Genomic DNA, 16,010 nt, shown 5'->3' on the forward strand with positions numbered 1-16,010 from the left:
CTTCTCCGACAGTTTGCACAGCTTGAGTCCACCACCTCTTCCGGGAGGAGCAGGGAGCCACCCTTACAGATGCAGATTCCCCTAAAACATGTAAATGTCTCCCACGAAAGTGTAACTTCTACTCAGTATTCAGAGCATCTCCCAGGGCTGCAGTTTCTTAAAAATAATTGGCCCCAAATAATCCTTATGCTGCAGAGGCATGCTTCGGTGGGGGGGCAAATTCCGCTCCCCTCCCCCTTCAGGCGGTGTTAGGTCCCCAGACTGCTCGGCAAAGAGCGGACGCGAAAGCTGACCCATCCCCAAGAGAGGCCCACTGCGAATGTGGCCATTAACAATCACTGGAAATGAACCTTCTGGAGGGCCATAGAGGACAATGGACAAGGGTTTTCTTTAAGGGAGCAGAGCTAAGGGCTATCAGATGAACTAAGGAATGGGATCCGGCGCTAGGACAAGGAGCTTTCGCGTTTCCAAGCCAGTCGGAGTGCGTAATCGCCAGGAACTGACGATGGCCGAGCGTTGCCACTTTCTGGTGGCACCATGTCCGCTGGCACCCCGCCCCTACTCTACTGTGAAGTTGTGGATGGTGCACATCACTTGTCTTACTTTGTACAGATTGCAGGATTACAAGAAGATACATTAGAACTTCACATCAGGGATCACACATCCCTCCGAGATCCTGAACTTTGAAATGTATGCGAGTGTAGGGAAAGAAAAATCATTCTCTCTACTCTTCTTGGTTATTGGCTGAGACCCACGCTATAATAAAAGAGAGATTAACGGGAGGAAAACAAACAGAAGTTTAATAACATGTGTACCTCCTGTACACATGGAAGAGACTCAGGAAGACTGGGTAACTCCCTGAAATGGCCCAGGCCACCCCCTTCAATACCTTCAGAGAAAGATAAAAGAAAGACATTGGGGGAGAGGGGATGCCATTTATGGGGGGTGACCAGGAAAAGCACAGTAAACGAGGGTAAGGTGGTTATGCAGATTGAAGTCTTGCCTTCTCCATTGATAAGAATTTCTCGTTTTATTTTATTTTCCTAAAGATTTTTCTTTATTTATTTGAGAGAGAGAGAGAAAATGAGCAGAGGGAGAGGTGAAGGGAGGGGCAGAGGGAGAAAGAGAGGAAGAAGCAGGCTTCCCATTCAGCAGGGAGCCAGAAGCGGGGCTGGATCCCAGGACCCTGGGATCATGACCTGAGTCAAAGGAAATGCTTGACCATCTGAGCCACCCAGGCACCCAGGCACCCAAGAGTTTCTGGTTTTAGTTATCCTCCTCTTCCTGGGACAGAGGGAGCCATGCTTACAGAGATTTCTCTTATAAAGGTAAATGTCTCTCTCTCTCTCTTTTTGAAAGATTTTATTATTTTTTTTTAAGATTTTATTTATTTATTTGACAGAGATAGAGACAGCTAGTGAGAGAGGGAACACAAGCAGGGGGAGTGGGAGAGGAAGAAGCAGGCTCATAGCGGAAGAGCCTGATGTGGGGCTCGATCCCATAACGCCGGGATCACGCCCTGAGCCGAAGGCAGACGCTTAACCGCTGTGCCACCCAGGCGCCCCTGAAACATTTTATTTTTTTGATAGAGCACAAGTTGGGGGTGGGAGGGTGCACAGTGCAGAGAGAGGGAGAAGCTGACTTCCCACCGATCTGGGAGCTAGACACGGGGCTCAATCCCAGGACCGTGAGATCAGGACCTGAGCCAAAGGCAGACGCTTAACCCACTGAGCCACCCAGACACCGCTAAAGGTAAATGTCTCTTACAAAAGGATAACTTCTACCAGGTTTCAGAACTTCTCCCGTTATCTGCAGTTTCTTAAAAATAACCAGCTCTCACGATGATCAATATGACGAAGAGTTCTATTTTAGGGTGGCATAATCTGTCCCCCTTCGAGAGCAATGGGATTGTACTGGGGAGTTCTCTACCTTAGCAATGGGTATGTTCTGGTGTGTGGGAAGAAGGGTTCATAGAGGTTTGTGTGTCCAGAAAATCAGAACGACAGGAGCCAAGAGTCCCCCCCCAAATCTGCTTGCCCCTTGTATCATAACAGAATTTTGAGCTGAGTACGTAGCCCCCTAAAATAAGAACTTCATTTCCCAGTCTTCCTTGTAATTAGATGTGGTCATGAAACTAAGCTCTGGCCAATGGGATGTGAGATGGCATGTGGTATGCAACTTTCAGGTGATGCCCTCAAAGGGAAGGCACGTGTCTTCCCCTCTCCCGCTTCCCATTAATTGAAGTATGGAGGTGGTACAGAGCCCTCTGGGGTCAGGAAACTGTGGCAGCATTCTATAGATGGCAGAACAAGATAGAAGGAGTCTGGTGTCCTCATACTATAAAGCACTATACTAGCCTAGACTTTTACAGAAGAGATTTTATTTATCTGTTATACACAGCCAAACTTATTAACTTATTAATAGGCAATTATGTATCATAATCTAGTTCTAGAAACCCAGAATGGAGTATTTTTCAGCTTTGTGTCAGAATGATAACTTTTGTAGCTTCAAGCAATATGAAATGTAAAATGTGACAAAGAATTAATAACTTTACCATATTAAGAAAGTCGTTCAGGGGGCGCCTGGGTGGCTCAGTCGTTAAGCATCTGCCTTTGGCTCAGGGTGTGATCCTGGCGTTATGGGATCGAGCCCCACGTCAGGCTCCTCTGCTGGAAGCCTGCTTCTTCCTCTCCCACTCCCCCTGCTTGTGTTCCCTCTCTCGCTGGCTGTCTCTATCTCTGTCAAATTAATAAATAAAATCTTTGAAAAAAAAAAAGGAAGTCATTCAAATTTGTGAGAAAGACGTTTAACCCCTATAGCTAAGAGAATGAACAGTTGACTGATACTTGAGGAAACATATATGGTAAAGGACAATCACGTGGAAAATGTTTACCCTATAGAGACATCAAATGAGTGAAAAATTAAACTAATCTAGAGATTTCATGTTGCACCAAGTAATTATATTAGCTAGTGCTTATTGAGGACTTATTTCACACTAGGCACTATGCTAAGTGTTTTTAGGTCATTTAATCTTCACAACATTTTATATATGAAGAACTCAGACGGGAAGAGTTTAAGCAACTCACCCAAGGTCACATAATTAGGAAATGCTTAGAGCAAGATTTCAAACCCAGGCATGTCTGATTTTAGAGTCAGGACTTCAACTACTAAACACTATTGCTTCCCACGCCAAAAGAACATATTTTATAATGATGACAAGTTACAATGCTAGAAAGCCTAGTAAAGTTGTTTACTCATTCATTACTGTCCAGTTTGCTCTCAGATACCTCAGTGCCCTTCTCTTGCTCTATAATGTATCATAGGAAACCAAATTTCTCAGGTTCCTTTATTCTCTGACTTCTGGGTAGTTTTGCCCAGTGGACAATATCTGCAGAAGATTGGAGGATAAGAAAGACAAAGAGTTCCAACTATTTTTCTCCTTCCCTCTTTCTGCTTCTTATAGCATCTGTTCCACGGATCCAGCTTTGCTAGACCAAACCTCCCTTTTGGGAATAAAAGCAATCTTTTAAAAATTTTTTTATAAAGATGTCATTTATTTGTCAGAGAGAGAGAGAGAGAAAACACAAGCAGGGGGAGCAGCAGGCAGAGGGAGAAGCAGGCTCCCCGCTGAGCAAGGAGCCCAATGTGGGACTTGATCCCAGGACCCTGGGATCATGACTTGAGCCCAAGGCAGATGCTTAACCAACTGAGCTATCCAGGTGTCCCGGAATAAGAGCAATCTTGATGATCATACATGTTCACCCAGTTTTCTACCCTTAAAGATGTAGCCTAAAGAAATAACTTCATAGAAACAATAACAAAAATGTGCACAAAGATGCCCCTTGTAGCATTATTTATAATGACAGAAAATTGGAAACCACCTGAATGTTCAAGATTAGGAAAACAGACTAAAAAATCAGAATATATTATAATGCAACAGAATAATATGCAGCCATTATAATCATTGCATCAGTCGGCTTTTGCTCGATTATGCCACAGTAACAGACGATCCCCAAATCTCTGATTTATCACAGGTTTCTCACTCAGTTAGTTACCTATCTTTTGCAGGATAGCTGCAGCTCTGTTTCATTCCAGGTCCCAGTTGGATGGACCAGCCCTGTGGTGGTGTCAAGGCAGTAGAAAAAAAGCAAGGACAGAACAGGCTCTTAAAGCTTAAACTCAGATGTGGGCTATGTCATTTCTGCTTATATTCCACCGGCCAAAGCAAGTCCTATGACCAAGCTTGATATCAATGAGGCAGATACTTCTACAGGGAGGCCCACCAGGAACTGGCTCTGTAGAAAAAGTCCCCCAGGAAAAGGGCTGCAAATTTTTTTTTAAAGATTTTGTTTATTTATTTATTTGTCAGAGAGAGAGAGCGAGAGTGAGAGAGAGAGCACAAGCAGCGGGGAGTGGCAGGCAGAGGGAGAAGCAGGCTCCCCACCAAGCAAGAAGCCTGACATGGGGCTCAATCCCAGGACCCTGGGACCATGACCTGACCCGAAGGCAGACGCTTAACTGACTGAGCCACCCAGGCGTCCAGGGCAGCAAATATTTGTGAACGATAATAAAATCTACTACAATAATAAAGGCTATGAAGAAATATGGAAAATGTTTAATGTAATAAGTAAGCAAAATCTACAAAAAGATTTTACATACACTATTGTGGTGAAGTCTGCTAGCATAATCCATTCTAACTTGTTTCCTGGGCATAGGAGTTAGATGTAATCATATGATTAAATTCTAATCAATGACACTATCTGCCTGGAAATAGCAGCAGATCCCACAGGTTATGGGCTCAATCCCACAGGGCTACACCTTCCACCCTTGAGACACCAGTCACAGGTCCAGGCTGTCATCCGTGCTTCTGACGAACCAGCTAGAGGTCAGAGGTTCCTATCACCCCCTTCTCAAGTTCACTTAATTTGCTAGAGCAGCTCACAGAATTTAGGAAAACAGTTTACTTGCTGGATTACCAGGTTATTATAAAAGGCTGTAACTCAGGAACAGCCAGATGGAAGATATGTGTAGGGCACGGTATGGGGGAAGAAGCATAGAGCTTCTTTTTTTTTTTTTTTTTTTAAGATTTATTTATTTATTAGAGAGAGACAGCCAGCGAAAGAGGGAACACAAGCAGGGGGAGTGGGAGAGGAAGAAGCAGGCTCATAGCGGAGGAGCCTGATGTGGGGCTCGATCCCAGAACGCCAGGATCACGCCCTGAGCCAAAGGCAGAAGCTTAACGACTGCGCCACCCAGGCGCCCCAGCATAGAGCTTCTATGCCCTCTCTGGAATCAACCCACATGGCACGTCCACATGTTCACCAACCCAGAAGTTCTGTAAGTCCTGTCCTTTTGGGTTTTTATGGAGGGTTCATTAAATAGCCGTGATTGATTAAATCTTTGGCCATTGGTGATTAATTCAACCTCCAGCCCCTCTTCCCTCCCCAGAGGTTTGGGGGTGGGGCTGAAAGTTCCAAGCCTTTAATTACAATGCTGATTCCCTTGGCAACCAGCTCCTATCCTTAGGGGTTTTCCAAAAGTTACCTTGTTGACACAAACTCAGGTGTGGTTGAAAGGAGCTTGTTATGAATAACAAAAGGCACTTTCGCAGCTCTAAGACTCGGGAATTCCAAGGGTTTTAGGATCTTTCTGCCGGGAATGGGGACACAGACCAAATACGTTTTCTTATTATAAATCACAATATAACAAGGATCTATTCTCCCTGATTTATCATCTCCCAGCTATTCCCTCCCACACCTCTAGACTCGTGGTGGGTCAGAAGATTACAGAATGAGAAGTTTAAAAAGAATTCTTGCCACATCACTAGTCTCTGTTTGGGAGAATGAGATTTGAGAATAAACAAATGAACTTTTTAGATACCAAAATAAGTTTTTAAAAAACTATACATAATCTCTCCCTGGTAAAATTGAAATAATGATAAAAACTTTAATTTTGAATATTTATTATTTCATTTATAATAACTGAACATATATTTACCCATTTCCTTATGAGTTTTTCACATGACCTCTTTGGGGACACTCTCCCCAGATGATTTTCTCCTTCTTGTAACTTTTCCCAGTCCCCACTACGCCAAACACTTCCTCTAGACCATAGCTTCTAGAACATCAAAGGTATGAACTATAGGTTCATTTGCTTCATTCTCTTATGCTTATTTGTTTATGTGACATTTTTCTCAAATAGACTAAAATACCTTGAAGCCAAGGACTTTGTCTTATTCATCTCTGTAGCCTCAGAATCTGACTCAATAAGTGTATATTGAACAATGAATGAATTCCTAAGACGTGAGTAAATGGCACTTGCTATTTCTGGCACATAGGTTATTACATTTGGGAAGAGAGGATCGAAGTCCCATATTGACTGGTTCAGTTACTTATTACCTTGGGTAATTCTCTTAGCTTCAATTTTCATCTGTCAAATGTTTCTTCGTACTAGTCCGTCTGTGGTAGCAAAGGCTGGCTGCCCCCAAATGTGCCACTTTGGCACATTGATTATTTTGAACTAAAGTTACTTAAGGGGCGCCTGGCTGGCTCGGTCAATAGAGCATGTGATTCTTGATTTCGGGGTCCTGAATTCGAGCCCCACGTTGGGTGTACAGATTACTTAAAAAAATTTTTTTTAATTTACGAATTAAAGTTACTTGAGAAATAGCCAGTGCAAGAACACCCTGACCTTTATTGCCAGACAGCAGAAAGGAAATCTCTCATGTGAAGGTACCCTCCCTGTACCAGGAGGTAAAACAACGCCCTTATCACCAGAGATAGGGAATTCAGAGCCAAGAAGGCTGTCTAAACAAACTCGGTTACTTTCACTAATTTTCTACCCCCGCCCAAAACCTGTTGAGGATTCCTTATTAACCGAAGCTCCCAAACATAAGCATTCTTTGTCCCGTCAATTTCTCCCAAATTGATTGTTTCTTTGTTTAAAAAGCATAAAAACTGGGATGTCTGGCTGCCTCAGTTGGAAGATTGTTACTCTCGATCTCGGGGTCATGAGTTTGAGCCCCACATTGGGTGTAGCAATTACTTAAATAAACAAACCTTAAAAGAACAAAGTATGAAAACCGCCTGCCTTGGTCATTCTTTTGAGGTCTCAATTTTATTATAGGTCCTCCATGGACACATAATTAAACTTCCTTTTCTTCTTCCTGTTACTCTATATTATGTCAATTTAATTCTTAGACCAGCTAGAAGAAGCTCGAAGGGTAGAATAAAATCATTGCTCCCCTATACAGGTATACTATGAAAAGGAAATTCTGTGGTTCAGAAAAACCTCAAGACCGTCCAGGAAAGAAAGTGACTAAAACAGAAGCCATTGTTTATATGTCTTGAGGGTTTGGCCATGTCTTCCCAAAAGCAAAGAAGATTCTCAGTGAATATATTTTCTAAACTGTATTAATCCATAAATCGTTAACATTGGTGAGGAGGGGTTTAAATCTTGCCTCTGTCCAGACTCACTGTGCCACCTTAGTTCTCCAGGTTTGTTTACTTTTGTAGAATTATATTTAATTTAACAGATGTTTCTGGAGCACTTATGTCTTAAGAAGTTATACGTTGAAACCTGAAAGCACTAAGAAAAGATAGGATTCATTTTATTAACACAGAACATAAATATTTTTCATTAATTTGCCTTCCCCATCTCGATCATGGTCTCGAGTGTTCCAACTACTCATTTCTTATACTCATTCATTCATGCTATATCAGTTTAGAATCTTTTGTTGGCAAGCAATAGAAAACTTACCTTCAACAGGCTTATGCAGAAAAGAAAATGTATTAGTTCATGTAAATGAATGGTATAGGGGATAGGGCTGGCATATTTTTTTAATTTTTAAAATTATTTTAAAGATTGTATTTATTTATTTAGAGAGCAAGTGAGCATGAGCAAGGGGAGGGGCAGAGGGAGCGGGAGAGAGAGAGAGTCTCAAGCAGACTCCACGCTGAGCACAGAGCCCAATGCCATGACCCTAAGATCACGATCTAAGCCAAAATCAAGAGTCAGAAGCCCAGCCAAGTGAGCCACGCAGGCGTCCGTGTGCTGGCTCTAAGTACTACCGGAGTTCAAATGATGTCCCAAACCTACGTCCTTTTTCTCTCTCGCTCTCTTCATCTCTCAATTCATTTCCTTTGGGTTGTTACCATTCTTTTTTTTTTTTTTTAAGATTTTATTTATTTATTTGACAGAGAAAGACAGAGAGCACAAGCAGAGGGAGCGGGACAGGGAGAAGAGATGTGGGGCTCGTTCCTAGGACCATGGGATCATGACCTGTTCCAAAGGCAGATGTTTAATGGCTGAGCCACCCAGGCACCCCGGGTTGCTACCATTCTTTAGACGAGTTCCCTCTGTAGTCATGAGATGGCTGTTGTAACCCCAGACTTCCATCCTCTAGGAAAAGTGAGAATGTCTTCCCCGGATGTCTCAGAAAAGTCTTATTGCATCTGAGTTGTTCTGCCTGAGTCACGTGCCCACCCCTGAACCAATTACTGTGGCTTAAGGATTATGAGGCTCTGATTAGCCAGAACTGAATAATGTGATCACCTTGGGAGCTGGAGGTAGAGGAACTTCATTAGAGGCACATAAACTGAAAAAGGGGAGTAGTCTCTTCCATCCCCCACCAAGGGAAATCTGGGACGATTACTAGAAGGGTTGGTAGGTGCTAGACAACAAAACAACTCAGTGGAATATACATAGGTTTACTATACAGAGGGCTTAGATGGGCTTCTCCAGAAAGAGATTTTGAGATGAATAACTGAGTGCAGGAGGTTTATTGAGAAATTCTCTTGGGAAATACACCAGGAAGAAAGGAAAACAAAATGGGAAAGAGGGAAACACTGACCCATGATGACAATGCAACCAGGACTTCAGCCTATCTCACATGGAGCTCTGAAGCTGGAATGGTTCTTGAGAGTATCCCGAATTAATGAAAGGATGCCAAGTCTTTGTATTTCCACCTTAGCTAGTCATTGGCTGTGGGTCACCCACTGGGAAAGTGCATAACCTTCGTGAGGCAGATCCCTGAAGCAAAGGCAATTCCCAGTGAGTTACAGAGATGTCACCTGTCAGGAATCAATACCCCCAGTAACTTGGGGATAGGTGCATTGCTCTGAACAGGGGATCTCAGTGGATTACCGTGGTATCCCCTACAAATGCTCTCTACCATTGCTGTAGCCTTAGCAAGGTCGCTCCATAAGAACTTTTCCTAATTCACCTACCCACTCATTCTCTTCTACCTGCCTAGCCAAAAATGGTGTTAACCTCTCCTGTCTTCCCCCGGCACGGTTATCCACCATCTCCGTGCAAATCTACACTGCTGGCTCATTACAGAAGAGATTTTTATTTATTTACTTACTTATTTTAAACTTTTTTAAAAAAAGATTTTATTTATTCATTTATTTGACACAGAGAGAGAGAGAGTGTGTACAAGCAGGGGGAGTGTCAGGCAGAGGGAGAGGGAGAAGCAGGCTCCCCACTGAGCAGGGAGCCCAACGCAGGGCTCAATCCCAGGACCCCGAGATCATGACCTGAGTCGAAGGCAGACACTTAACCGACTGAGCCACCCAGGAACCCCTAAACTATTTTTTTTAAAGTAATCTCTCTGCCCAACACAGGACTCGAACTCACAATCCCTGAGATGAAGAGTTGCATGCTCTACTGACTGAGCCAGCCAGGCATCCCTAGAGAAGAGATTTTTAAAATAAATCTATTTTATGATTCTCTCAACTTGAGAGTTGAGGAAGGTGGGCAACTGGCAGCCTGTGCATTAGGGTTCCCTCAGAGCATTGGTGAGCTTATGTAGCATTAAGGAAGGATACAATGAGAGTCGCAGTGAATTTATTTAGAAGTTGATACTGAGCATGTTTTCTATTTGAAATGTACTTTTTTGGGGGGGAGAGGGATTAGAGATTACTTGGTACTGGTCAAGAGAACTGGAACCCTAAATGTTTTCATTCTGATTATTAATTAACCTTTGACTTTAAACAAGAAAAAGACATTGAACCAACTGTGATTAAGCTATATTAAGAGAGATAGTTTCCACTCCTGAGATGACAGCCTTGGTAGAGATGAACCAGCGGGGAGGGGACCACTGGATGGGGGCACTGGTGGTTAGGAATGCGGACTAGCAAGGAGAAGGAAGGATGTGAAAGGCGTGATTCTGGTCAGCAGCTGGAGTTGCTGAGATTGTTGTACTATACCCACCCGGTTCAGGTGATGGCCTGAGACCAATCCTATTTCTCTGGCTTGTTCTAAAAAGAGTGCTGGTGAGTATAGATGAGTCATGTTCCAGAAAGAGCACTATCCCATTATCCATCACCAGATCACAACTCCCAAGTCAGAGAATGCTGAAACATGAGACGATGAGCGTGTCCTGTCCTGGAACAGGGGGTGAAAGGGTGCTGGTGCTGGGCGACTGGCATCTTCACCTTCTTGGTCCTTTGCACTTAATTCATAACTTCATTTTTCTTCTTTAAATGTCTTGGTATAAAAGGGCTAAATCCCATTGTTCCTTGTGGTTATAATAAGGACAATTAGAATTGGCTGCATTTACTTCTTTCAGCAAGCTCAGAAGGCACTTTGACACACTCATTATTTAGGGTACTGGCCAGTATAGGGACAAGTGCCAAATGAAGGCTAGGAGGAAAGCAAAACAGGAGGTAGAACATAGGGAACAATTCAGGTAATGAGGAACCTCTTTCCCACTGAGAATACCAAAGCACAAGGTAAAAAACAGTCAAGGGGTCTACACGAAAGTGAACATTAACGTAATTTAAAGAGTATTTTAGTACAAAGAGTACACTTGTCTGAAAGTGATTCTGAGAAATTATGATGCTGGTTTGCAGGCAAAAATCTAACTAGAACCACAGAACTGCCTTTCTTCCAGAGGGATGGGTTGCACTCCAACCTAGCCTGCCATGGGACCCCCTCCTCTCACAAGAGGACTGCAACATCCCATCAGCTTCAAGGTCCCAGAAAATGCCTATAAACAGCAGGTACCCCAAATCCAGATTACCTGGCACCAAGCAGGCCAAGTAGTCCATCACCAACAAGGTTCCTCATAGGCTTGCTCCATAAGAAGGGACCCTGCCAATGGAAGCCAGGCTCACCCTTCAGGTCCAACAAGGGTTCCTTCTCGCTGAGGCTCAATTAGCTGCTACTGACCCAACCCACCACCTGCAGAAACCAATACTGAGCCACAGTATGGCACCATTTCTCAAGGAGACCAACCAGCCACTTGGGCAAAATGATTACTTTGGATCTCTTCCACATGGGGTGGGTGTGACTGTGGGGCAGCAATTCATTCTATCTAGGACTGATTCATACTCTAGTTATGAGTTTGCCTTTCCTATCCACAGGTCCCCCGGCAGGACTACCATTCAAGAGTTTACAAAACTGTCATCCATTGACAAGGTATCCCATATAGTGTTGCTTAAAACCAACGGATTGTGTTACTGCAAAGGGGCTGCACGTGACCATGAGAACCAGTGGTCTCATTATATGCTTCGTCACTCAGAAGCAGACAGCTTAATGAAATGGGCCCATTAAAGGCCCAGCTAACTTTTTAGCTCTGTATACGTGCTGCCAAAGTGCGCACAACTTTTTAGCTTTTAGATCATACCACGTGGAATTGGGGTGATTTGGCAAGAGGGGGCCCTTGTTAGTCCCATGAAGAGCCACTATTCTTGTCACCATGAGTTACCCTGGGTGAGACAAGAAGAAGAGCAGCCCACCTGAGGCCAATCTAAATTGCTGACCAACTGGGGTACCTGGCTGACTCAGTCGGTGGAGTGTGCAACCTTTGACCTCCGGGTTGTAAATTCAAGGCCCACGTTGTGTGTAGAGATTACAAAAAAAAAAAACACAAAGTAAATAAAAAATCCTTAAATTGCTGACCTCCTGTATAATGAACAAATAAAATGGTTATTAGTTTAGTCTATTGTGTTTTGCAATGGTTTATTACGTGGCAATAGATTATTGACACAAATGAGGCCAAAAATATCTGAAATGGTACATAGATGGATCTGATGCAGCTGAAGAAAATACGTGCTATGTTCTATCACATTCCAAAGAGAGCTCTAGGCCCTTCCCTAAAGGCTCACCAAGAGGCAGCAAAACTGGGTCTAGAACTACAACCCAAACACTTCCTCCAGCTGAAACAAGAGAAGACTAAAAGGGAGATTTTGACTAGTTATTATCGCTCAGGGACTATTGTAGATTTTCTCTTCCACTGGAGAAGGCAAAGCCAAAGTGAGAGGAGGACCTCTGAGAGCTGAGGTAGGAGCGTCTTAAAGATATATCACACTCTAGCTGCTTGCTTGAACCGTAGCCACTTGAGGATTTTAGGGGAGACAGAATTTTAGGGAGAGCTGGTCACATGTCCTTGGAGTTTGGAGACCAGAATCAGCACAGACACTGCTGCCTGCCTTTTGCCAGAGGGATTCTGAACACAGGAAGCTTGCTGGAGCAGCAATGACAGGGCAGCCTATCTGTTACTCAGCATGGCAAGCATATGTGTGTTTCCTATGGATCGAGTGATGGTCACAGAAAACAAAAAAGCTTGAGCCTCTTGCTTGTGCCCTGCCAAAGGCCCTGCCGATGGGTACGGGGATCCCAGCAGTAAGAAGCTGTGGGTATTCCACAAGGGCAGTCTGTAGCAAAGAACTATGCCACATGGAGGGTGTTGAAGAATCACACTCGCCTCATCGAGAGCCAGCATTTGGATGCCAGTCACCTAGAAGACATGGACAACCAAGAGAGGACTTTTAGCAACATCAGAAAGTAAAAGAGACCAGGGGTTGAGGAGAGAGAGGGCCGGCAGGGGAAAGAGCATCATATGTGTCCTAGGACGTGCATCCAATCTCCCAGTGGGAGGCTAAGAAGAACCTCCAAAAGCAACCCGCAGAGAAAGAGCCGATTTTAGGCATCTGCTGTGTCCGGAGACAACAAAACCATCTTATGACTATAACCTGTAAAGCAGGAAATGATCTACCTCCATTCCCACCCTCTTCATCCTTGGAGGAGAAGAAACTGTGGTTAGAAAAATGGGGAGGGAGAGGTGGAACCGTAAGGAACAGAGTGAGGATTATACTTGCTTCTTTGACTTTAAGCCCCTCACTGGTGGCAGAACCCAACTCGGAGAGAGGACAAGAAATAACTATAAACCAAGTTCTGAGTTTTGATTATTTTATCAGGCTGCTGGTTCCCCATCAACACCTCCCAACACCTCCTACCCCTCCACACCCTTTTTTCTGAAGTCATGGAATTTTTAGCTAGGTATGAGACTGCTGAGAATAAGAATACATTTCTCAGTCTCCCTTGCAGGTAAATACATTAACGTGAATAAGTTCTGGCTAACAGGTTTTGAACATAAATGATGTTAACCACTTCTGGGTTGTACCCCTAAAGGAAATGGGTACATCTTCCCCTTCCTGATGACTGGAATGTGCTGTGGTACTGAGCCATTCTGGACCAAATATGCTAGGACAGTACTCTAGGGATGGTGGAGCAAGAAGACAGAAGACAAACTCCAGCTCACTCTGTGGAACAGAGCTGCTGTTATCAGTCCACTTTGGCCATATAATAAGTGAAAGTCTCAGGGGCATACTACGATGGACATTTATTTCTCACTCAGGGCCTTGGGAGTGGGCTGGGGCAGTTCTGTTGGGTATGAAACCCTGAACTCAAAACAGGTTTTTTACCAGTGTGCCAGCTATGTGGGGTGGATGACAGGAGTGGAAGGCCCCCCTTCTGACCACATCCAGCTTCCAAAATGAGTGGCTCTGAACACCAGAGCTGCTCTGCTGGTGGGTGTGGGTCCGGTTCAGCTCCACTCTAGTGTCTCTTTCTCATTTGCATCTTTCAGGACAGTGCAAGTTCCTTCCCATCGCGGCAGGTGGGACGCGGTTTGCAGTTTTTCCCACACCTGCAGACACAGCATCTTGAGCCCTGATCTATCAGAGACACCAGCAGCAGTAGGGGCTGTTGCCTCCTCAGAGGTCTGAGTTTCAGCTCCACACAGCTCCTTCTAGATCTCTAAATTTTAATAATCCCAACCTCTTCCCTTGGTCCCCATAGCCGCTATGCCACTAGAGCACAATGGCTATATCTGCCACATATTGAGTCCTCTTCTTGCGTTTTCAGTTATCTAATTATCATTTCTTTGTATTAAATTCTGTTAAAACAATCAGGTGGTTTGTTTCCCTCCATTCAACTGACTGATTCAATGGACTAAATCCTATGCCTGTGAGACTACCTTCAAGAATTTGCTCTTTGACATATTTCATGATAGTCTGCTCCCACTACCTGCCACTCCTCTCTGCACTTATTTTCGTTATAGAATTTACTCTGCTGAACTGTCATCATTGTTTTTTTCTCATCCATCGCCATCCCAGGCTAATAGCTCCTTGAGGATAGAGCACATGTCCCTTTCCTCAGTACCTGGCACACAGGAAACTCTCAACAACACACGTTTGAATGAATGAATAAATTCATTTTTCCAGTAAGGAAAATAAAACAGGAACGGAAGCAGTTAATAGTATGCGATTTGGAAGGTTCACACTGCGCCAAAATGAAAGAGAAAGTTAAATGGTGATGTGAGAAACAGGAGGGCTGTGGCTTCCAGCAACGAGCCCAGCTCGGAGAACCCAGCGAGCTCTCAATAAAAAACGCGAATCGACAACAGGATGAAAGGGCAGCTGAGACTCTGCAAAGAATACTCGGTAACCGGGAGAGCAAGGAGAAGGAAAAGGTTAGAGGACTCCCGGGGACGCCAAATCGGCCGTTCGGGCTCTAGAGGGATGATCCAGCCTTAGGCGACGCCCCTCTGTTCTCAACCAGTCCTGCCCAACCCTTTCCCGGGTTTCAGTTCTGGTTCCTCCGCCCACTCCTTCTCCGCCCCGCGCCTCTAGAAGGAAACAGGTAAAACACGGAGAACTGGGTCTTACTTCAGGAGCCGTTCTGGGCATGCGTCAATCCCGGCCCCCGCGCAGGCGCAATAACTTCCGCTGTAGCTGGTACCGCCCATTTTCGCTTTGCGGGAGCGTTTGCTCTCAGGCCAGCTCACGCTGCCCTAATTGACCACTTTTCCTGTGGGGCCCCCCCGCCTTCTAGTTACTGTGGGGTGTGTGTAGGGGGAGCGGGGAAGAGGGGAAGTCTCGCGAAATCGCCTTCGGCCGTCTCCGGTGGCGCCATCTTTGTGCCTGGCGAGCGACGGCGCACGACAGGAGTCCTGAAGCCCGCGGATCGCTTGCCAAGCTCTAGCAGAGACCGGATCCAGGAAATACGAGGCGGGCATCGGTGGGAGGGACGAACTGAGGGAGGAGGGAGGGAAGGAAAGGGGGCGGCGGCGGCGGCGGCGGCGGCGGCGGCGGCGGCGGCGGCGGCGGCGGCGGCGGCGGCGGCGGCGGCGGCGGCGGCGGCGGCGGCGGCGGCGGCGGCTCCTCTCACCGGATCCGGTCCCCGCGCGGCGCGCACCCGAGGGGGGTCGGGCGGGGAAGCGGCGCCGGCCCGGACCCCCTCGCGGGAGCAAGCGGCAGGCGAGAAGTCGAGGCAGCGGCAGCGGCAGTCAAGAGCAGCGGCTGCTGGGTGAGTGTCCCCGAGGAGGGCCCGGCACCTGCCCGAGCCTGGGCGTCAGGGGGTGGCCCCGGGGTCGTCTCGGTGACCCAGCGCCCGGGCAGTGGGTGTGCGCGCGTCTGCGGGGGTCCTGGGGTTCGGCTTGGCCTGGGGTTGCGGCGGACACTAGGAACTGCGGGGCTGCCGGAGGTCTGCGCAGGGCCTGGCGCGCCCGCCCCAGACGCCCCGGGAGGCCGAGGAGAGAGGGAGTGGCCGGGGGCCTCGGTTGGCTCTCGCCCCCCGAACCGGCGCGGGGGGAGGTGGGTGGGAATGATGTCCTTCCTCGCCGCACCCTGGATATTGCGGAGAGTGAACCTCGGTGGACGGGCTTCAAGCCCCAGCAAGGCGTTTGGGGATGAGGACTAACCAGCATCAAGGTTGGGTCTGTT

General features: G+C 46.0%; 1 protein-coding gene across 6 annotated transcripts in view; it reads left to right on the forward strand.

The window, feature by feature from the left end:
- Positions 1–15,423: 15,423 nt before the first annotated feature.
- TAB3 (TGF-beta activated kinase 1 (MAP3K7) binding protein 3) overlaps positions 15,424–16,010 on the forward strand; it is an 85,041-nt gene continuing 84,454 nt past the window's right edge. For all 6 annotated transcript variants that reach the window (XR_015723356.1, XR_015723355.1, XR_015723357.1 and 3 more), the window contains exon 1: positions 15,424–15,594. The gene's annotated coding sequence lies outside the window, so the exon portion shown is untranslated. The remainder of the gene's footprint in view (positions 15,595–16,010) is intronic.

This window comes from Ursus americanus, chromosome X (genome assembly GCF_024610735.1).
Source record: "Ursus americanus isolate L20-20 chromosome X, mUrsAme1.1.p, whole genome shotgun sequence".
Classification (NCBI taxonomy): domain Eukaryota; kingdom Metazoa; phylum Chordata; class Mammalia; order Carnivora; family Ursidae; genus Ursus; species Ursus americanus.